The sequence below is a fragment of the Rhinopithecus bieti genome, unplaced genomic scaffold, assembly GCF_001698545.2.
Source record: "Rhinopithecus bieti isolate Rb0 unplaced genomic scaffold, ASM169854v2 scaffold_41114, whole genome shotgun sequence".
NCBI classification, from domain to species: Eukaryota; Metazoa; Chordata; class Mammalia; order Primates; family Cercopithecidae; genus Rhinopithecus; species Rhinopithecus bieti.
In genome coordinates this window covers 514,642-538,374 of record NW_016817363.1, presented here as the reverse complement: position 1 = coordinate 538,374, position 23,733 = coordinate 514,642, and the positions used below count along the sequence as shown (strand labels likewise).

The following is a 23,733-nucleotide window of genomic DNA, read 5'->3' as shown; positions in this document are numbered from 1 at the left end:
AAAAAAAAAAAAAAAATTGGAGGAGTAACATGGCAGATCCAGGCATCAAGACTTTACAGGGTTGGAGAAAACTAGGTCCGTGATCAATGGTCTGTAGATTTGTAGATTTTACATAATTTCTTTGGCCTGGTTCACATAATTTGCATCCTAATCCTAAAGACACTGTACCTGAACAGACCCAGTTCTACTTTCCTCAGTTTTAACCTTCCTCCATCATTGTGCCTAAGGCAAGAAGAACCCAACAGCTCAATCAAATGTCAACTCCCTGTCACACTACATTCAGGAAAACTGTATACCATAGCAGTGGGTCTTGAGTATTTATTCTTATGCTACATAATGAAGAGGGACATTGCAGAAAGGTGGCTGTGGGGAAAACATCTGGAAGAAATAAATTTCCTAGGATCAAAGGGCTCCCTATGCAGCCCAGAGGGTCCTCAGGGTGCTCCTCAGAGCAAACAAACAGTTCTCTTGATGAGTCACTGCAATTTTTTTCTGCCAAAAGCCCACATATATTGCACGATCTCAAGGAAAAGAGGTGGAATAAGGAAAAAGAACAAAAATTAAAGAAGGCAACAGAAGTGATTTTTAAGAATTTTAACCACATGAATACAAGAAATCTCAACATGATACAATCTTTTAATATATCCACCATCCTCAACATTCTGTCACGTATATTGCCCCAAAGTAAAGTAAAGTATAAGATAAAATATGTTTAAAAACACAAAAAACAAGTGGGGCAAAGGAAGGATCTTGGGGAAGAGTACACACTCTGATACAACATATTTTTTTTTTTGTTCTAACATATGAAAATTGGCAAAGGATAGTGAAGCCCAGGACTGTGTCCCGAACCCTAGCCAGTGGCATTTTACTGAGGAAAAAAAAAAGTTACTTATGAATCAGTACAGCCATGCTTTGTTCTGCATGAGTGTTTTAATAGAGCGAGTGTAATATGAGGATCAGGTGGGCTCGTGGGAATGGAACAAAAGGTTTTGTAAAATTAAAGCAAAATAATTATAGCTCTAGGTGCAAAGCAAGCATACTCCAGCAGTTGATAGCAAGGACCTGCTCAGAATAGAGAAGGAAGGGAGCATGCTGGAAGTTTTTTCTTTTCTTTTCTTTTCTTTTTTTTTTTTATTCAATAACAAAGGGTTTTAATAGGTAACAGTTGTAAAGCATCTTTGAGAGTAATTAATGCACCCACACAAAAATTTATTAAAATGAAAATTTAAGGAATTGTCTAAAATGAATTAATTAACAAAAAAAGAACATCATGCCTTTCTTATTTTTTAAAGAAGGAGAGAAGGTTAAGCAAAGCAGATTTTGTGAGATTGTATTTTAAATGTTCCTGGTTTATTTAGTATCTGAATAGCACTTAAAAAGAGAGTTGGCGGGATTTATTATCCACCCCCTTTAGAAATATCAAATGGGGACAGACATAAAATGGGGATTAATTTGCTATAAATGAGCCTCAAAGCCCCTGGAAATTATGGTATCTCCTTACAAAATGACTGAAGTTTTTAATAAGTTTACCGGGACCTCTAGGAAGCAGAATGTGATATTCAAAAGAAAGGAACATGTGTACATTATCTCGCATTGCCATTTCTACCCTGCAGTGCTCTTACCCAGGTCATTGGAGCTGTCCTTCCATGTGTGGCCTCCATGGAAGACAAAAGGGAAGATTCAAAGTGTGGTATTAGTAATTTTTAGCTCCGTATATTTTCTATCTTAACAGAAATATAAAATTAACTTCATTTATCTTGTTTCTAAAAGAATTTCAAATAGCTATATTGTTTTTTCCCCTTATTTTCTTTCATATTGTTTCATACTGTGATATAATTATGAAGTAGAATACGTGCAACCTGCTGAGAATTTACCTTTTACTGTGAAAATTATTTCTAGTTGATTGCAAAAGTATTTGTTTTCAGCATGTTGTTGGTAGTTATATGCCTCCAAAAGTTTTAGGTTCTGAAGTTGAGTAAATTTTCAAAGGTTAAGTTTTCTAAACCTTCCATGCCGAAAATCATTGGAAATAACTGCCTTTCTCCCAATATTCCTTTGTTCAGTGAAGACCAGAAGCTAGCTGTGTAAAAAATATGAATAAGAAATAAAATTCATTTTGGAAAATACATTTTAAAACTAGCTTTGGTAATGACATATAAAATAAATAATCATAATTTTGAAGATAAATTCCTTTAAATGTATGATTATTAGAAAACTTGTAGAGTAGGAAAAACATACCCCAGTAGGCATATGATGTGTGAATTTTGGGTACATTTGCCTGGGCTTTTTTTCTCTTCTTTTCATTGTTTCTTAAATGTTCATTATCTTCATGCCTGTATAATCTTTTAAGCTCTTTTCAGATTTTTCCTATTGAAGAGAGTAGATTTAGTTGGTTTGAGTAATGTTGCACTGTTAGTATAGTATTCTTGCCTGTGAGGAAGAGCACATTTGTGAAGTTCCTTGGTGAGGACAATTTGCACTTAAGTAGATATACACTCCCCGTGTTCTTTTTCCTGTAGTCCCGTGGTATTTCGCTTTCTCTGAGGATATGACTAAAAGAAGGAATATCAGGGAAAATATATTTATAGTGTTAAGAACTTTCTGTTTTAATAATAGTGGTTCCTGCCCTAATTCTTTACTCTGTGATTTTAAACTATGTGTCTATTGGCCTTTAGACTGGGATAGTATGTTGGATAATCTATTTGTTTTCTATTACTGTTGTACCAACCACAAACTTAGCAGCTTATGACAATACAAATTTATTATTTCACAGTTCTGCAGATCAGAAGTTTAGATTGGCTCCACCAGTTTCTCTGCTATAGGCTTTACAAGGCCAAAATCAAAGTGTCGGATGGATTCCTAACTGGAGGAGACTCTGAAAAAAATCCACTTTCATGCTCATTCAGTTCCTCATGGTTGTGGGACTAAGATCTCCATTTCTTGCTATCAGCTGGGAGCCATCTTTAGCTCCTTGCATATCTGCTATCCCTATATCAGAGCCAGCAACAGCACCTGGAATCGTTATCACACTTGACATCTTTCAAATTTCCCCTACTACCACACCTCTTTTCCAAATTCCAGCCAAGAAAAGTTCTCTGCTTTTAAGGTGATTAGACTGGGCCAGCTTAGATAATCTAGGATACTCTCCCTGTTTTAGTGTTAGCAGCCTTCATTACATTCACGGAGTCCCTTTTCCATGTAACATAACATTTTGCCATGTACCACAGGTTCTGGGCTTTAGGCAGTGGGCATTTTGGGGTGCAATTATTTTGCCTCCCACAGATGAATTCTAAAAGAATGAGTCACCTACCTCCATTACAAATTTCTAGAGTACTCTGAGTATTCTAGTGCTTTTGGTCTAGAAGTAGAAGATTCAGTATGAATACTCACCTTCTAAATGCTATTAGCAGATTTTAAAAATATATATCTTATGGAACTTGGTAAAGAGTATTTATTTTCTGTTTGATAAACAGAATAACTAGGGGTCAGGGAAAACCAAGTTGACCATTAGGGCCTGAGGTAGACTGGAAATTTTTTGGTTTATGGCAGTGGTTTTATTTATCCTAACCATTTTAATCACTACAAAGCATACTAGAACCATAGAGGGAGCCCAACTGGGAAAAGGAAGAAAGCCCAGATCAAGTGAATCAGAAATGAGATTACTAATTTTTTTTTATTTTTTATTTTGTTTTATTTTTTTGAGATGGAGTCTCACTCTGTCGCCCAAGCTGGGGTGCAGTGACCTGATCTCCGCCTCCCAAGTTCAAGGGTTTATCCTGCCTCAGCCTCCCAGGTAGCTGGGACTGCAGGTGTATGCCACCATACCCGGTTAATTTTTTGTATTTTTAGTAGAGACGGGGTTTCACCATGTTGGCCAGGCTGGTCACGAACTCCTGACCTCAGGCGATCTGCCCACCTCAGCCTCCGAAAGTGGGGATTACTACAAATTTAACACAGGTGACTCACATGGAGGGCTGAGATAAATGCAGGAAACAGAAAAATATTTCATTGGTATCGAAGAGAGTGTGACCTGTTACGTGAGAGCAGGATGCAAGACATTATTAAGTTGGTCAGATAGATGGCAACATTTCAATTCATGGGTTGGCAATATGGGCTAAGGATGCAATAGTTAGGAATACAAGTTAAATAAAGACTTCAGTTTAAGCTGAAATTGAAGAGGAAAGTTCTAACGCTTTCTAACACCAGAAATAACATCTTTAGATAAGGTCAAAGGAAGGGCCAAGAAGGTCAAAAGGAAACATGGACAAAGAGGGGATAAGGAAGAGGAACTGGAGGTAAATTTCATCTACACTTTGGAATTCTGTTCAAGGTTGGTTCTGGTATTTGGGATGGAAGGATTGCTTTGGATATTAAGAGAGAAATATGGTACAGGTAAATCCACTAGATTATAATTTCTATTATATCATTTCCTTAAGGAAGAAATGAGCTCACCCTGGCAATCTACCATCTTGTATATTTTCATATTAGACTATGTATTTCAGAGATAAAAACAGGAAGTAAAATTTTGAGTAAAAGGATAATTTCCCAAGTAAAATAGGAAAGATAAGGGCAATAAGATTATAAATCTTTAACTACTTTTATACTCTAATTACAACAGAAACCTGAATATATGCTTATAAATTTGTAAGTCAGTTTTTAGTTATTTAATAAATTTAATTAAGTAATTACAAATCAACTAACAAAGAAGATAGTTGAAGTCAGATATATGTGTGTTTATATTTTTTTCTCGAAGTGTGTTCTACTATGCTATTCATGAAGCATTTTGGGTTTTTTTTTTGAGTATTTAAATCAACTAATTTTTTATTTAAGTTTCTTTTGTCATTTATTTGCACTTTAACAAAAATTGAATCTTCTATTTCTCAGTTAACATTTAAGTAATATAAATGAAAAAAATAGAAGAGTTCTGAGAAATATGTAATTGCTTAACAGAAGTCATATGTGGGGTGACTCATAATTGCAAAACAAAATCTCTGCAAAAATCCTTAACAAGTGCATGTCTTTCATATTTAAAGTACAGGCTGAGCATCCCTAATCTGAAAATCTGGAATCTGAAATGCTCCAGAATCCGAAATGTTTTGAACACTGACATGATGCCCAAAGGAAATGCTCATTGGAGTATTTCAGATTTCAGACTCTCAGACTGGGGGCACTCAACTGGTAAGTATATAATGAAAATATTCCAAAATCCGAAAAATGTCTAAACTCCTAAATACTTCTGCTCCCAAATATTTCAAACAAAGAATATTCAAGCTATAATTAAAATGTTATGCATAATTTCCAAAATTCATCACTGTATGATACAACACACTTTCCTGCTTGCCTTTTGTGAAAATGAAGGCAACATACAGATAAGAAGGAATTACAAATTTCTAAAAGATGGTGCTTTTTTCTACTCAGTTGACAACCAAAAGTTGCCAGGCAAGAGCACAAAAATTGGCATTTACTAAGTGCTTATCGTATATTACTACATGAAGTGGATTTTTTTTCCATAAGTTATTGGGGTACAGGTGGTATTTGGGCACGAGTAAGTTCCTTTCTTTTTTTTTTTTAAGATGGAGTTTTGCTCTTGTTGCCCAGGTTGGAGTGCAATGGCACATTCTCAGCTCACTGCAACCACCACCTCCTGGGTTCAGGCGATTCACCTGTCTCAGCCTCCCAAGTAGGTGAGATTACAGGTGCCCACCATCATATCCAGCTAATTTTTTGTATTTTTAGTAGAGACAGGGTTTCACCATGTTGGCCAGGCTGGTCTTGAGCTCCTGACCTCAGGTGATCTACACGAGTAAGTTCTTTACTGGTGATTTGTGAGATTTTGGTGTACCCATCGCCCGAACAGTATACACTGCACCATATTTGTAGTCTTCTATCTTTTGCCCACTTCCCGCTCTTTCCTCCAAGACCCCAAAGTCCATTGCATCATTCTTGTTTTTTTGAGATGGAGTCTTGCTCTATTGCCTAGGCTGGAGTGCAGTGTCATGATCTCAGCTCACTGCAGCCGCCACCTCCCAGGTTAAAGTGATTCTCCTGCCTCAGCCTCTGGAGCAGCTAGGATTACAGGTGCAGACCACCACGCCCAGCTAATTTTTGTATTTTTATTAGAGACAGGGTTTCACCATGCTGGCCAGGCTGGTCTCAAACTCCTGACCTCAAGTGATCCACCTGCCTCATCCTCCCAAAGTGCTGGGATTACAGGTCTGAGCCACCGCACCTGGCCCATTGAATCATTCCTATGCCTTTGCACCCTCATAGCTTAGCTCCCACGTATCAGTGAGAATACACAATGTTTGGTTTTCTGTTCTGGAGTTACTTCACTTAGAATAATAGTCTCCAATCTCATCCAGGTCACTGCAAATGCTGTTAATTCATTCCTTTTTATGGCTGCGTAGTATTCTAACATATATATGTGTGTGTGTGTGTGTGTATTTGCATGTATATGTGTATATATGCATATATATGCTGGAATAGTATACATATAGTATATATGATAGTGTGTATATAATATATATGTGTGTATTTATATATATTGTACACACACACACACCACAGTTTCTTTATCCACTCATTGATTGATGGACATTTGGGTTGGTGCCATGATTTTGCAATTGTGAATTGTGCTGCTATAATATGTAGCAATTATAAGTGATTTGTCAACTTGTGCTGTTACTAAATGCATGATTAACAATAAAACACAGGCTTAACTCAACAGTATTGTTTTTCTAACAAAATTCTAACAAAATGAGTAAACACACTAATCCCCATACATGGACACATACTACATGCAAACATCATCCATAACATATGCAGCACACGTTCAAATATATCTATTTACACCTCTTAAATAGCTAGTATACTTGCTGTTTTACTGTGTGCCAAAATAAAATTTTATTGTGAATAAATAAATGCTATGGGCATAAACTCATTTGAGTATATATGCTATTGTCCTAATTTCCAAAGTAAGACAACACAGGTGCCTCAACAAGCTATGTGTAATGAATATTTTTTGAGTACTGTGTAGCATAGTAGCAAAATTACTGGGTATCAGAACCTGTGAGTTCTAGCCTTTGCTCTGCCACATGTTAGATTTGTGATATGAAGAATGTCATTTAATAGCTTGTAGCCTCTGTTCCCTCACTTATGAAAAAAGGATAAAGATATCTCTCCTATTTACTTTCCAGAGTTGATATTCACATCAGATGAGCTAAATATACTTTAAGGCATTCGAAGATTATGAATTACTATGCAAAACAATATTATATTTTAAACAAATATAGACAATTCCCATTAGTACAGTTAAGGCAAGGTCTGTGTCCTCTTATATATAATCATTAAAACTTTGAAATTAGTTTATTATTGTTTATTTGCTTTGTTGTATCTGTTGCAGAGTCTCCTTGTAATTTCCTATATGTCTGATGAGTTGCTAATCACAATATTAAGTGGTGTTGGATTTCAATGTTATTGTATGTATGAGAGCTAATGTTCAAAATCAGGGCAGTATTAGATATTAGTGCACTATCAAAGACAGTTAACAGGGAGGAATGTAGAATTAATGATTAAAAACATGAAGAATTGCTATAATATTATATATCTTGCTGTATAATTTTATGTTTTTATTAATTAAATAATTATTGGTTAAATCATACTTTTTCTTGATCTAAATTCCAGAAGCAATGAAGAACCAGAAGCTTAAGGGTTGACTTGGAGAGAAGGAATACCTTTTTATTTTTAATGTGTGTGTGTTTTTGGTTGGTTTGTTTTGTATCTCATTTCCGTTTCTCCAAATCCCTATCCCCACCCATTTATTATGGCTTGGTCCAGATTCTAGAGCCAATGGTTTTTCATATTAAGCTAATGGATAATTAGATGGTGCAGAGATGAATCTCAGAGTTTATATAAGCCCTTTAAAAATGTATGCAAATATACTTTGTATTTTATCTAAATGTATACTTTATTTGTATTTGTAAATATGCTTTTTCTTTCTCCCCACCCCTTCCTTGGAGAGAAGGTTGATAAGTTTCATTTATTCTCAAAGGACCACATGAGATTAAAAACACTTGGAACTGTTGAGTTAGAGCTATTGGTACCAAAGTGAGCATCAGCTGGAGAAAGAAATTTTCCTTTTTTCCCCTTTTTCCCAACTATCCCACTTGTGTCCCAGACATTTGGGTTGGGGTAGGAAGCAGAGAAGGAAGATTAGAGGGCCAGCCAGTGGGTCTATAATGGCTTTACCTTTTTTTTTCCTTTCCTTCTTTCTTGCTTTTTTACTCACTGTTTTTCTCCTTTCTCCCTCCCTCCTCCCTTGGTTTCCTTCCTCCCTTCCTTCCTTTCTCCCTCACTTCCTTTCTTCTGTCCTTCCAACTTTTCTCCCTTCATCTCTCCTTCTTCCTTTTTCTTTTTCTTTTCAATATTTCTCTTCATAAGGTAAAATTTAAGCAAGCGTTCTTTAAATTAAGGACCCATTTTATTTTAGTGCTGTGCCATATTCCTTTACTCATCTGCTTCTCATCACTTGATGCTGATTGTATTCATTTTATCACCATCCTGGTTTTGAGAATATCCTACTATGTTCTGCAGAAATACTAGTGCTCTGCAGAAGTTATTTCTGTAATAGAAAATCCATAGAAATCAGTGGGAAAAAATGTAGTGTCTATTCCTTGTCTTTGTTTTTAACATTTTGGGTCCCTACTTGAATATCATCACCTAAGACACAATTTTTCCAATGAATAAAATAAAATGACTAATTAATTTATGAATTATTTAAGACAGAAAATGGGTGAAATTAAGCTGTAATTCTTATATTTACTGATATAATTCAGTTACTGTAGATATGTGGACAAGGCCATCTCCAAATTCTATAAAAAATCGAAAAATAAAATGATCTTGTTTACTAATTGTTCAAGATTTTACTTACTGATATAGGAAAATCAGAGTTCCCTTTTGGGTACTATAAGATGTGAAATTGAAGTCCACAGTACTTACGTTTTTGTGTGATTTTTACAGTGTCTGTTAGACTTACATCATTCAGTAAACATAATACTAGAGTAGAATTTAGTTGAAATCAAATGTTGTGAGTGGGTAAGGTAATGTGCACATCCAGTTCTTAGCAGGTGGTTCTAAGCAGGATGTGGGGCCTGCACCCCCAGCTGCTAACCTATCAAGGGTAGCCCACGTGGTTCTCAGGGCACCATGCCGATGAGCACCCACTGTGGTTCTGATTTTGGCAGCCATGGCTGAATCGGGTCTTTGATCTTTGGAGTGGCTTCTGCCACAGTGAGCATATCTGTTTGTTTTGCTCCTCCCTTTGGTCATTATTCCAACCTGGCAGTATAAGGCAAAAAAAAAAAAAAAAAAAAAGAGAGAGAGAGAGAGAGAGAGACGTGGGAGGGTGTTGTTAGAGGATACTTCAGGAACACGACTGTACCAAGTATGAAAAAGCTGCTTAAAAATTCTGGCTCTAAAAGCTCATGCGGAACATTTTTTGCTGACTCATTAATGAATACATTTTATTTTATGTGTCATTCAACAGCCTGCTAAAAATCACTTTTTCTGATTCTGTTTTCTCATTACTGGGTTTTTGAATTCATCACAGAATGCAGCCAGCCACACAAAGAAAAGGCAGTCCTGCTCCCTGTCTTTTAATAGTTTTCCTTCATAAGTATCTAAATATGCTTGAAAACATTTACTTCTTACGCTTTGATATTTTAAAATCAATTCCTCTAATATATTTGAAAATCAGCTTCAGAGGTTTGATTACATTTTAATTTTATTTATTTATTTTAATTGAAAATAATTATATATTTTATGGGGTACAGTGTGATATTTTGATCTGTGTATACATTATAGAAATATTTAATCAAGCCAATTAATATATTCATCACCTCACTTGCGTGTATGACATTTTGTTGAAATCTTTCAACAGATTTTGTAATAATCTCTATTTATTCCAATATACTATTTGATGGAAAATGTAAAGATGACTATACCCATTTTATAGCTGAAAAAGTGGAGATACTGAGGTGCTAAATATGCTATTGAAGGTTGTAGAGGTGTTAGTGTCATTCTAAAATTCAAGTTGTCATTCTGATATTTGGGGATTTAGGGCTTTAGCATATGTTCTATGCAATGATCAAAATACTTGATCCACATTATCTTAATAATATCATTGAGATATCATAGATAAAAAGTAACCTGAGACATAGAAAGGCATTAAATTACTTGTAGCAAATCTCATAGCAAGGTCACAGAGAAGCTGACACACTCTTGGACTTCTTCATATGGACTAGCCATGACTAGTTTTCTGACAAGAAACATTTTTCTCCTTTTGAGAATGTGAAGGTCGAAGATTTCTCCCAGGTCGAGAAAGCAATGCCTTAAAGAACTCTGAGAAAATTTTTTATTTTTAACTCTCAAACAAATATACAGCCCATTGTATTGATCCTCACTTAACAAGTTTAAAATACGTGAGTTTTAAAATTCTTGTTTAGAAAAACTGGGATTAAGTCACCTTTTCATTCCTTCATTATCTAGGTCTCACTAAAACATTTTAAGGTGTTAGGTATTTATATAATGTATGTGAAAATACATAAGTTCAGAAATTGGAATGTATGTGGAATTTATTTTGGAAAAATAGCACCTATTTTGAAATGTGTCTGTCATAACTTCTGTTTGTGATCATTTTCAATTAGAAGACAAGGTTTCCCTATATAAGACTAGAGACTCAGATAGCTAGGAAGGAAGGAGGGACCAAACAGGCTAAAATTTTACTAAGTTGTAACCAATCCAGGTATCATAAAGAAAGAGTACGTGAAGTTGTCTTCTATACTTTTAACTTCTATGAATTAAGATTTTCAATTGAGAAATAAACAGATTCTAGAAAGCCCTGGCTTCCCAGGAGGTGCCACTAGGTTAGTATGGCTCAGACGGATGCTCATGAACTCATCTGCTGGTTTTCCCATACAAAACATCTCAGCCAATATCCACAGAATAAAGACCAATAATGGAGTCCTTTATCCCAAAGAAGAAACTTTACTTACACACACAAGCAAATGAAAAGAGCCTCCTTGTAGCCCCTCCATAAAGAAATACCACCATTTCATCTAGAACCAGCTTTATCACCATAACTAAATGTTGTGTTCCATGGATATTTGCACCATATTTTAGGTCAAGAATTAGAGTTGGCTGGATTTAGTCAATGTCAAGAGAGAAGAAAGAATGTGGAGAGGGCGTCAGAGTGCTCGGAGTTGGCAAATGCTGGCAATTAGCCGTAAAGTTAGCAGCATGAGGTTATCTGAAAAGAGCATATGATTATACTGAGTGGTGGCTTCCCCAGTGAGTCCCAAATAAGCTTTTTCATCTACATTAAATACAATGTAATATTGTATTAATCACTTGGAAAAACAAGAATTTTTTCTATTATTAACTGGTAAGTTCCTGTGTCGTCTATCTGTATTTTGTCCGTCAGCTCTGTTTTCTTAAACACAACCAGTTCAACTATATTATTAACATCTTGAAAGGAAAACCTACCAGACTATCAAGGCTAATTTGCTTTAACTAAGATTTATTTACATTTATTGTCTAAGATAGGCTTCAATAATATATGGTCATTTGGTCCAGAAACAGTAAGTCTTAGTTGTATGTGGTAACTTTTAACTCTGAATACTTCAAATGCCATATATTTTACCCCTATTCTGGGCTAGATTTTGTGCTATGCACATAAAACATATCATCGTCTTTTCTTTCTTTCTTTCTTTCTTTTTTTTTTTTTGAGTTGGAGTCTAGCTCTGTCACCCAGGCTGGAGTGCAATGGCGTGATCTCGGCTCACTGGAACCTCCATCTCTCGGGTTCAGGCGATTCTCCTGCCTCAGTCCCCCAAGTAGATGGGATTACAGGTTTCTGCCACCATGCCCAGCTAATTTTTTGTATTTTCAGTAGAGACAGGATTTCACCGTGCTGGCCAGGCTTGTCTTGAACTCCTGATCTCAGGTGATCCACCCAACTCAGCCTCCCAAAGTGCTGGGATTACAGTCGTGAGCCACCGCGCCCAGACTCATTTTCTTTAATTTTCACAACGTAAACATTATGTGTGACTATGTAACTATAAAGTAATAAATCTGATTCTAGTTGGACATTAGTTGCCCTGGTCTCATTGGGTAGAATGAATTCACGTTGTGTATATATAGCTTCTCAACTTGTGAGTTTCATAATACATTAAATGGAGATGGTAATAGTACCTACCTCACAATGTTACTGTGAGAATTAAATGAGATATTATATGTAGAGTCTTTAGATTAGTCCCTAGCATATAGTTAACACTCAGCTAATGTTAACTATTATTATGTATAAGCATTGTGGGAATAAAAATCAAACATTTACTGATAAGTGCTCAGTATATAGTAGGAGCTCAACTCATACATATTTAATGAATTAGTAAACTGTAAGTTCTTTAAATGGCTAGATGTTACTGATCTATGGTAAATGTAGTATTCTGGCTATTGCCTTATACTGTTAAATATACTATAAAGCAAAATGTTAAATAACACCAAGATTTCTATATAGTTTTCATGAATATTTCCTAGCTATGAAAGAGCTTTTTGGGGGTTTAGGAGTATTGTTTCCTTTCTCATTTAACATTTGCACCCTTAGTCCCATATAGCATGTGCTATCTGACTAGAGGTATATGTGTGGCCAAAAAATGGACATAGATTTTCCCCTTCCTTTAACAGTCATGCAGATAGATTTATCTTATGGTGCGGTGAAAACAGAAGCAGTACAAGCCTGCCCATAGTAAAAGAAGATAAATGGGCAAGAAAACACAGAAAGGCAGTGTGTGTCAAGCATGCTTCATATTTGCCTGAGAGAACTGAAACACACAAAGTGAGAAAGACGTGTATGTTACTATGTGCCAGTGCTGGAGATACTGCTTGCTTTTTTGATGATATCAAGACGTTATAGTTTTGGGGGACATTTGTTTCTTAATAAATTTATTTTTAAACCCTGCAATATTTACCATCTGAAACGTTTATCTGAAATTGTCATGTATTAAATCCCATCTTTTCTAGAACTGGTGTTCTGCTTCTAGTAACAGTTTGAGAAAGGGTTCAAAGGTTTGACTCTCCCTAGAATGTTCTTACCACTGGTACTTCTACTCAACCTTTACAAATAGTTGATGCATCACTTCTAGGAGGCCCATCCTATATGTTTATATATATTTGTGTCATTGCTCTGGCTATATTGTATTACAGTTTTCAGTTGAGATGTGTGTTTTCTCTTTTAGAGTCTGGTGACTAAATTGTGAGCTTCTTGAATGACGAGGCTGTGCTTTACTTATCTCCAATATTATTCAGTTGCTGAAATAGAGTAGATGCTCAATAAATACGTATCCAATAAATTAATAAATTTGCAGTCTCACACACAGGCATATATTCTTATAAAAGATTAGGGACATTAACACAATTTTTTTCTTTGCATGTTCCTAAAGTAATTGTGAATCTTTGGAAATTGTTTATGAACATATTAATATGTTTCTTAGTGCTCTAGTCACTTTGAGGGAAATTTTTTAATCTTTGAAAAAAGTTATATTTTAATCTCTGCATATTCTTTTTTACCCCGAGCATGACTTTTGCACAATGGACTCAAGTGTGTTGTCAATTACTGATTATTTGGTTTAGCCACACAGAAACTGTTAGGAATCCTTATTTTTATTTGCACACTATCTGTTTGGTGGCTTTGTCCAAGCCCATGGATTATGCCAGTTAAATGGAAAAGTCTTACTTTCAAGCAAAATTCTCAGCATTTAGTACAGTGTGTGGCATATATTTGGGAGTCAATAAATGTTCATGGAATGCATGAACAAATCAGTCATTGTTGCAAACTGTTTTGAGGATGAGGTATGAGATTTTTTTTTTAAGGCTACATGAAATGCCCAGTATCACACAGCAGGATAAGAGAAAATCTCACACTCATAACGCATACTTCTGTGTTTCCAGACTGTTACACAAGCTCACTGAGAAGTGCAGTATATGTCTGATTTCTCAACTTCACCCTGCAGTAAACTTTTGCTATCCGGAGGCTAGAGACCTCTTTTGTAAATGTTGTCTGCCCAATGACTGTGTTGGCACCAGGGAGGCCCTAGCAGATAAAGTGGTGGAACATATGGTTTCCATCTGAATACAAATTGGTGGACATAACGTGGTAATTCAACTGAGATGTCCTCTATATTGTAAACTGAAAGAGTATGATTAGAGGTGTTTATAAACGGCGTCTGAATTCCCCCACACCCCTCCCCATCCCCTTTCCACTGTAGTTTTATCTGTCTGAATCAGAACGATCTAGCCTCCCAGCCTAACTGCATTATTTGTGAAAATGGCCAGTGTGAGGAATTATTAATTAAAGCTAACAAATCACCCTGACGAGCTGTGCCCTGGCATGGCTGAAGGTTGATTGGCGAAAGTGTTCTCCTTTGGAGAAAAGACTTTTTGTGCTCGTGACGCAGTCAGGGACGGATTATTGAATATGCAAGTTAGAAGAAAAATCACAGGACAAGCAAATTGAGTATTTACTGGCAAATAATTGCTCTCTTAAGCTGTGGCTCTCTTCCTAAATTCTTAACATTCCCGAGGGTTAGAAAGAAACACAGAAAAATGCATCGGTACAGAGTACATTTCAAAAAAAATACATAGACTGATGTTTCAGACTTGTGCAGGTAAGTGTGATTGTGTGTGTATGGAAAGTGAAAGAACAAGGGAAAGCAAAGGAAAGATAGGGGAAAAAGCATAACTGTTAATCTGGTGAGTTTTTAAAATAAACTTGTTTATTGGAGCTCAGCGTATTTCTAAGTTGGGAATTTAGTTTCAGTGCTGCATTTATTGTGAAAGTTAGAGACGTGAGAATGAGAGAGGATATTCTCAAAGTTGTTTGTCTTTATTAGCAGAAGAATATGTTAATGTTTTGTCCCAATAGTAATTATAAATTTTGTTCAGGTATTTGTGGATATATGTATAAAATTATCAGTTGATTTGAAGATCTTTAGTTATTTTCAACATTGTTGATTATGACACGTCATACAGTGTTTCGAACATATTTGGGTACAACTATTGCATTTATTTTTAAAACTAAACACTGTTTTCATTAGGACCAAGCTAGTCCTTGTTGAGAATTCCTAAAGGGACATTATAGTTTGGAAATACTTAAACTTCAGACTTCTATAATAACTAAAGTGTCCTTATTGTCAATTGTGTGGTCTTTTTATCTGTAATGTTAATCAGATGCTAAGTTTTGTGGACATTGTAAGACAGGAGAGACTAGTTTAGAGGTTTTTCAGGACTAAATTTAAATACATAGAAATATAAGTGTGCAAATGAAGGTTAATTGCATGTATAAAATATAGACATTAAGAAACAGAGATACTCTTACAAGTACAGCTAGGTTATGGGAGCAACATTACCAGAATATATATCCATTGAAGATGAATTGCATATTCTGTGATAACCTGGAAAATGCACTTTCATCGACAACAAACTGTTTTGAAATGAAAATAAGTGACTGGAAAATGGTGCTTTTGGCTTTTAATAACTATGAAAAACATTGATTTAAAACAAAGGCATAATCATAATTTAGACTAAATTAACTAATTAATAATTACCAGATGCTTTAACAATATAACATCTACATGATACTAGTAATAGGAATAATAATAAAAATGGAAAATCTGGTAATCACAAAGAAATTAAATCAGATGACTCTCATGTTTTAGAAAATCAGAATTTTAAAATATAAATAAATAAAACATATGTTGCCTTCTAATCTATTCCTTGAACCATATAATATTGTATTGGTTAGGATTTTTCTCTTACTATTTCCTATTTTATTTAAAAATGTGATCCTTAGTATAGGGAATGGAGCTCATAAGAAAGTTCAGAAAATATATTTTTTAAAGGTTTAATTCCCACTGGATCACATTCTGTCCTCAGATTTCAAGAGGCAGCCTCCTTAAAGTTTCTTGTGACTATTTGAGGGCAAAATTTGGTCCATTATTTAGAAATAGCAAAGGGGGCATTTAAAGCATATGTTCAGAGACTTAACCATCTGCTTGCTTTATTATGAATACCGCAGAGTTATGAGAAATTAGAAAGACTCAAAAATTGAACCAGAGTTCTATGCAAAATTTTAAAATACAGCACTCTGATTTTAAAATATGTTTTGCAACCACCTACTTTTGCTAAGTATATCTTATTAGTCCTCTATGTGAGAATAGTATTATTCCACCTTTATGACGTATGGGAAATAAATGGCAAAGTATAGCTGAGTGACATGAACCTATAGAAAGTTAATCGTAATCTTTTCTCTCTGATTTAACCCACTAAATATGAATACCTTGTGGAGTTTTAGACTTGTCATCAGTGAAACTCACAGTGACTTAGAGAAACATTATAAGATGGTGACTGCTGGAACAAAAATGAAGTCCAGCTGCTAGTTTCTGGACTGTCTACAAATGAGTTGCAAGAGACATGCGGAGGCCAGACTAAAGAGAACTTCTGTAATCCAACTGTGATGTAATGAAAGTATGAATCAGCTATTGGTTGCCCATGCTGAGGGGGAAAAGCAACAAAATATTTTTTTAAGTGCAAATTGGCATTATTCCCAGGTGGTACTATATTTCTTTGGTATCTGAAAGGATATGACATTCAGAAATTAATAAAAGAACAAAAATCATCTTTAAGTCCCAGGCATAGTAATATTTCACCTAGATTGGTCGTATAAGGACTTATCAATATGAACATAATTGTTAAAATGTCTAATGCTCAATTAGAGTTCTTCTACATTACCTGAGTTTTACTAGAATCAGACTGAGACTGGCTGGATCATTCTCAGAGGAGAATATAGAGAGTAGACTAAATTTAGCCTGAATATAAGTTTTTGTTGTTGAGATGACTATTACTCTTTGTTGCTTAATGAAAAGCATTTACTTAAAAGAAAATAATAATGGAAGCAAAGGACTGAAATATTTGGTTTGAAGACGCCAAGTAAAAAATGTATGTGTATGTATCATGTATACTTCTATATTTGTTTAAATAAAAAATGTTTTCAGAAATATACACTTTATTAGGCTGATTAAGCCAAAACTTTTTTGTGTGTGTAATCTAAAGACTGAACACAAAATTTTAAAACAGAACTGAAAAATGTCAGTCAGAACTGAATTAATGACCTGGAGCTGAAAATACCTATGTCAAATTTCATTTGGATTTTTTCATGGTGGGATTTTAATTTTATGTCTCCCTAAATGGAAGTGCTGCAGTCAAGTGAATCTATAGCCCAAAGAATAATGAAATATGTCAATTATTTTAGGAGGTTAGTTTTTATTTTTTATTTTGAGTACATGTGATGTAAATACCAAATACATATACACAATATTTTTTTTGTTTATTTGTCTTATTTACTATTTATTGCTCTAATAAGGGAATTAAAATGGCTGACAATGAAAAAATAAACACAAATACATGACTGCAGCAAAATACATGAATTAGAAGTAGGTAAGAAAAATGAAACAATAAAGGAAAGGATATAAAGATGGAGTTAGAAGTGAGGTCAGCATGCAAACTATATTCAGTGAAGTGCTATACATTTGCCTTTAAACTTCCTTGCAGCAAAAGTTGAAGAGAAAAGCTTATTACACAGTTTGTAACATCCGTAAGCATACGAAAATAATTTTCATTTTTTGTCTTGAAAATGGCTCTTGAAAAGAGCTCTTAGTTTTCAAAGAAGTCAATGCTAAAGCAGCTGCCACTGTAAAGAATTTAAGGCTGCAGATACCTAAAGGTCAGGTTGGAAGCAGAAGCAGTACCTTCCCTGGGACATGGATATGGAAGTAGACCAAAGTAATCCCCTTTTAATCCCTGGGTATGTGTTTCGAGAGAGAGAAAAGAAAAGACACGATTAATGCAGTAATGTTGGTAAGCTAACAATTTGTGGAAAGTAGGGAGTTAAAGGGGGAATTTTAAAAAATTATTTCATGTAAATAAATATGCATATATTTTTAGTAGCAAATCAAAGATTTAGAAGGCATTCACTTTTATAATAACCATTAAAACATGTTATCAAATAAACCTCTTAAATCAACATTGCTTTCCTAAGTTGTTCATAAAACACTGCTGTACTGCTGCCATTCTTCTTCGACTTTTACTTTAAGCAGATTGTCAGTCTCTCTGAAGTTTTAAAAAGAGTCATTTCTGGCTTGAAATTTAATATTTCTTGCCCTTATGTCCTCCCTTGGTTCATTTTGAGAAGTCTTAGCAAATTGCCTATTCTTTTCACAGGTAATTTTGATAGTTAAGTCACATTTAATAGGCTAGTCTTCTCTTCATATTGAAAAGGTGAACTATATAGATTTATTATTATATTATCTTGTAGCCTAGTCTCTAAGTAGTCCGAGGACCAACTGTGTCAGGATTACCCAGGGATTACCTATATCAGGATTATCTAGAGCACCTGTTAAAATGGAGATTCCTGAACCCCATTCCAGAGTTTCTAAATAAAAAGCTCTGAGAATGTAGCCTGGATCTGCAGTTTAGGAAACTGCCCAAGTTATAATAAAGTTGTTATATAAGTTGTGCATAATAAAGTTTGAAGTTCACTGTTTTAAAATTGTGACTTTAAACATTTCTAGTATATGAGCATAAAATAGTAGGATTTCTCTACAACCATCAGTGAAGGTTTATTATGCTTTATTAACACTAACTAAAACTAACTAATACATAAAACTAACTAATACAAAATAGTTAACACTAACACTAACTAATACATAATACTCAATAATATGTGATTGCCTGCTCATAAATCTAGAAACACCTAGACAAAAACTCTGAATTTGTTTGAACACCCTTAAGCCATCTCTCACCACTTTAAAAAATATTATTTAATTTTTAAGTTATCATGTATTAAGAACTACTATATACTAAGTCATATGTTGAGTCTTGTTGTTGAGTCCTTGATGCATTTGTAAAATCCTCCAGAGAATAGACCAGTAAATTCAAGACACTTCTTGTAGGAAACTTCTTTCCATGGGGACCTGCACATGATGTAAGGGGAGAAACAAGTCATCTGTAAATACCAAGAGTGTGCATTGTCAACCCTAAAATAATTTTTTTTCATTTTTTGGGCTTGTTCTGGTGTATGTGTGTTCTGGGTTATTTCATTGAATTGAGTGCTAGGCACTCAAGATGCTTAGAGCTCTAAGAGGTAGATAAGTAATGGGGTCAATCTTCAAGGGACTTTACATAAAGCAGAGAAGACTGATCATTAACAATAGTATATGGCCTTCATAAGGTTCTGAGGCAGACAGAGTAAAGAGTACTGTCCTTCAAAAGGTCAGAGAGTAGAGCAACAGGAAAGGCTTCCCAGCAGGAGTTATGTTTTTACTGTGACTAACAACCTAATTGTAAAACAAAACAAAAACATTCTTTAAGTAAAGTTCTGAATTTCCCCTTGATCACCTAAGTAATGTGTCCATGTTGAAAATATTTCAGACGTAGGAAAAAGTATTTTTTAAAGAAAGTAAAATCACCACTTAAAGAAACCATTGTTAACATTCTTCAGATACTTTTTTGAGCATGTATTATGTCCTAAGGTTATGCCAACCGGCTACAGCTTCTTAGAAGCGAGCATTTTAATTGGCAGATAGTGTGAATAGCACGAACTCAAACCTTAACTCATTTCAGCTGTCTTCGGATTTGGCTTACAGACCAAATGGGCCCCAACCCTAATGATGTAGATAAAACTGCACAAATGCAGTACTCTCTTGAACAAACACCATAGTACCTGCTATAACCCCCACCTAGAGTAGATATGAGAATCAGATTCCTTGGGTTCCAATCCAGACTTGTACCTCTTTTCTGTCTGTGTGATCTTGACCAAATTTTTGGATTTCTATATCTCAATGTGCTTTTCTGTTAAATTGAATTTATGGTACTTACCTCATGTAATATTTTGAGAAATGAATAAGATAATACATGTAAAGTGCTAATCACAATACTTGGCACATAGTAGAGTTCAATAAATGCTATCTATTTATTGGTGATTACTAGTATTATTACTACTATTACAGTTATTTTTATTACCAGAGAAACTTGCTGAAAATATATTTTATCTAGTACAACTCCATTATTATTACTGACAAAACAATTCAAGACACATTTCTTACTGAGAGTGGGTCAGATATATTATATTTGCAACACATATTAAGAATCTGGATTTAATAGATGAAAATTATAATATGATTTAGCTCAGTAGATAAATGACATTATGTGGACTAAATTTCTGTTTCTAGATAGAAATAATGTCTAAAAGTGACTTAAATGCCTTTCATGTCACATATCTTGTTTCAACAATTTGTGATTAACTTGGTTTGTTTTATTAAAAGAAAATTGTAAATCCAGCACTCTAATGTTTTCCAGATAGTGCCACCTTTCTTTATTCAATCAGTGATGGAAAATGATAAGAAATACAGTTTTACCTAAAGAGGGTATCTTCAGGAAGGAAGAGATTCTAATGGTCAGATCTGTGATTTAGCATAATAGCAAACAAAGATAACTATCCTAGCAGCTGCCACATAGTAGGTGACTAAAGAATCTTTATTGAAGTATATTTTATAAGAAAAAGCATACATTAATCCAGGTGTTATGAGGAAGTGGAAGTGATTTTAAGAGAATGCACAAATTATATGCTCATGGACAAGTTACTTTTTGTGACTGAATCTTCAAATGGAAAATAAACCAATAATATCTTCATTACATGGTGAGTGTGTCTAGTCCTTGGTAGAATTCTTGGAACATAATAGATATTTAATAAATAATACCTGCTAACAACAGAAATAACCACAACAATAATAACACATGAAAGTCCTGTGTATAATGGCTATAAGCTCATTAATATATAATGCATATGATTTGTATGCATTGATACATAAATAATAACATTTTAAATTGCTTTGCTAATGTTTGACACACAGTAGGAACTTGGTGTAAATTTGATCTATTTAAATACCTTCATTAAAAGATTGCTTTAGTTATTTTAGTTAAATGAAAACACAGTTCAAAAATCTAAAACTAACTTAATCCTTTGGAAAATGACAATAAAAGCAAAGGCTATCTAAGGATTTGTTACTGAAATGGTCAAATAATTTGGGCTTAATGCAAATAAATAGCAGGCATACCACTCTACTTCAAAGCGTAGACAAAGAGAATTAACTTGGAAGACTCTTAGGTGACCCCTAATTTGAATCTTATTAATTGGAAACATTTTAATGCTCAAAAGGCTGTTATTGCTAGTTACAGTGGTAGCTACATATGGAAAATGGCTGCAGAGATTCACAATACAAAAATAGTCCATTGCTAAATTCAAAATTCTGTTAATGTCACAAACAGTGGGATGTGAAACACAAATGAATTGTGATGACAGTTGAGTACCAAGCCGCCTATTTTTTCCCCCTCAGAGCTGCCCATATTTGGCTTTATATTTTCCTCAGTCCTGATTTAACCCATAAATATTTGTATTTTCTGCAGCTAGCCTCACCTTGGAAACTACTACTTAAGCATTTTATTCCTAAGTGTTTCTCAATTCCTAGGAATTCTGCTTTATTGCTTTTCTTCCTACAGATATGCATTTTAAAATATTTCTTTACCTCTTGCTTTAGAGTCAGATTTTGAATCTTTTTTCACCTATAGTCTGATGAGGCTCAATGTTGCTCTTTACTCTCCCATTTCTCCTCAGTGTTTACAGTGTCATCTGCAGGCTAGGGCCTGTTTCTTCTCCATGTTGATTTGACTTGGGGTACTTGCTGTCATCCTGATCATCTGCATTTATTGGCTACCATCGTTTTTTAAAAACTGGTTTTTTAAATGTCAGTCTTACCCTTTATGATAGAAGGTCTTTATGATCCTGGATTTGGGGAGCAAGACTTATTTTATGAACCTACTAAAGCTCTCTTACAAATGCAGCAGTTCCACATAACCATAAGCTAGCTTGACCTTTGGGAAATGTCATTAAAAAATCTCTAAAGAGTATTGCTAAAATGACCAAATTATTTAGGCTTAATGGATTTTGTAGCATGGATACCAGACCTACTCACAGAGCAACAGTCCTGGCTGAATATATTTTATCTGGGTTTTACTGCATGTGGTGACTTGGCTGCCATTTATTGAGTGACCTCTCTGTGCCAAGCATTTTACATTTAATTCTTAAAACAATTTTGTGAGATGGGTACCATTATCTTCATTTAATAGGTAAGAAAATCTTGACCTAGAGAGGCTAAATGACTTGTTGAAAGGTGGAAATGGGATACAAACCAAAGTTTCTAAGACTAACATTCATCCTTTCTCCATTTCCTCATGCTTGTGCCTGGTTGTATATTTACATTATTGGTAACGGGAAAGAAGTTTATAGTATAATTCAGTTGGAGGCGTAGCCAATTCCTTCTTTCCTTTTCTTCTTTCCTTCTTTCCTTCCTTCCTTCCTTCCTTCCTTCCTTCTTTCCTTCCTTCCTTCCTTCCTTCTTTTCTTTCTTTTCTTTCTTTTCTTTCTTTTCTTTCTTTCTCTGAGTCTCGGACTGTCACCTGGGTTGGAGTGCAGTGGTGCCATCTCGGCTCACTGCAAGCTCCGCCTCCCGGGTTCAAGTGATTCTCCTGCCTCTGCCTCCCAAGTAGCCGGGATTACAGGCACCCACTGCCACGCTTAGCTAATTTTTTTGTATTTTTAGTAGCATGGGGTTTCACTATATGTTGATCAGGCTGGTCTCAAATTCCTGACCTCGTGATCCGCCCACCTGGGCCTCCCAGGTGCTTGGATTACAGGCTTGAGCCACCGCACCCAGCTGCCAATTTATTTAAAACAAAGTGATGGTGAGATTTTGCTATGTTATCATGTTATAGAAATACAAATCCAAGGCTATGGATTCACTAGATCTCCAGTAGCAAAAGGTACATAAGTATGGGCGACGTCCTTTGATTTTCCTTTTGGTTTTGGAGGACATGTTACTGTCAATTTTGAAGAAACTAAAGGACTTAAAATGTGTGGCCTATGTACTAGGCATTTCCGACTTCTCGTCGAGTGCCTCCTGTGACTTGTCCTACCTTTTCCTCCAAAACTAAAATCTAATTATTCTTAGCAAACATATCCTATAGACCTTTTTCCCACCAAATTTCCTGAAGAATTGTTTTTGTTTTATAATTATTTAGTGCTTTTTTACAGTGGGCAATTAAAGCATTTTAAATGCATCCATCATCAATCTATATGTTTATCTTATGAGGCATTAACACCACTTTACTTTTATACAGCACTTTGCAGTTTACAGCTTGGAACATGTATACCCCCAAAATAGCACATTGCCTTTTCATCAGAATAGGGATATCTAATTTAACAATAGTCGCCACATCCAGTGAAGCAGTGGGAAGACTGGCCTTCAAACCAGTAACCCGCATTTTCTAGGGAAGTTCAAGCCTGGCTTTCCTCTTTGCCTTTATGCAATTGGACCTTTGAGTTCACCAGATTGCACCCCAAACTCCATTATTTTGCTTTAAACAAAGACTGAGAGTTAGTGTAGACTAGTTTGTAACTTTGCCACAATAGGATTTGTGTCAGAACCTCTAAAAGGAGCTCTTGAAAATTTCCTGAAATTTCGAGTGAATTTTTAGCTAGAGAGAGAGAGAGAGAGAGAGAGAGAGAGA

At 35.0% G+C, this 23,733-nt stretch overlaps 1 protein-coding gene across 2 annotated transcripts in view; it reads left to right on the top strand.

The window, feature by feature from the left end:
• Positions 1 to 23,733, top strand: part of ZBTB20 (zinc finger and BTB domain containing 20) — an 804,541-nt gene that overhangs the window by 344,944 nt on the left and 435,864 nt on the right. Inside the window, exon 1 of one of the 2 annotated variants that reach the window (XM_017855967.1) lies at positions 14,345 to 14,720. The exons of the other annotated variant lie outside the window; for it this stretch is intronic. The gene's annotated coding sequence lies outside the window, so the exon portion shown is untranslated. Of the gene's footprint in view, positions 1 to 14,344; positions 14,721 to 23,733 lie in introns of those variants that run through there. 2 annotated transcript variants of the gene reach the window in all.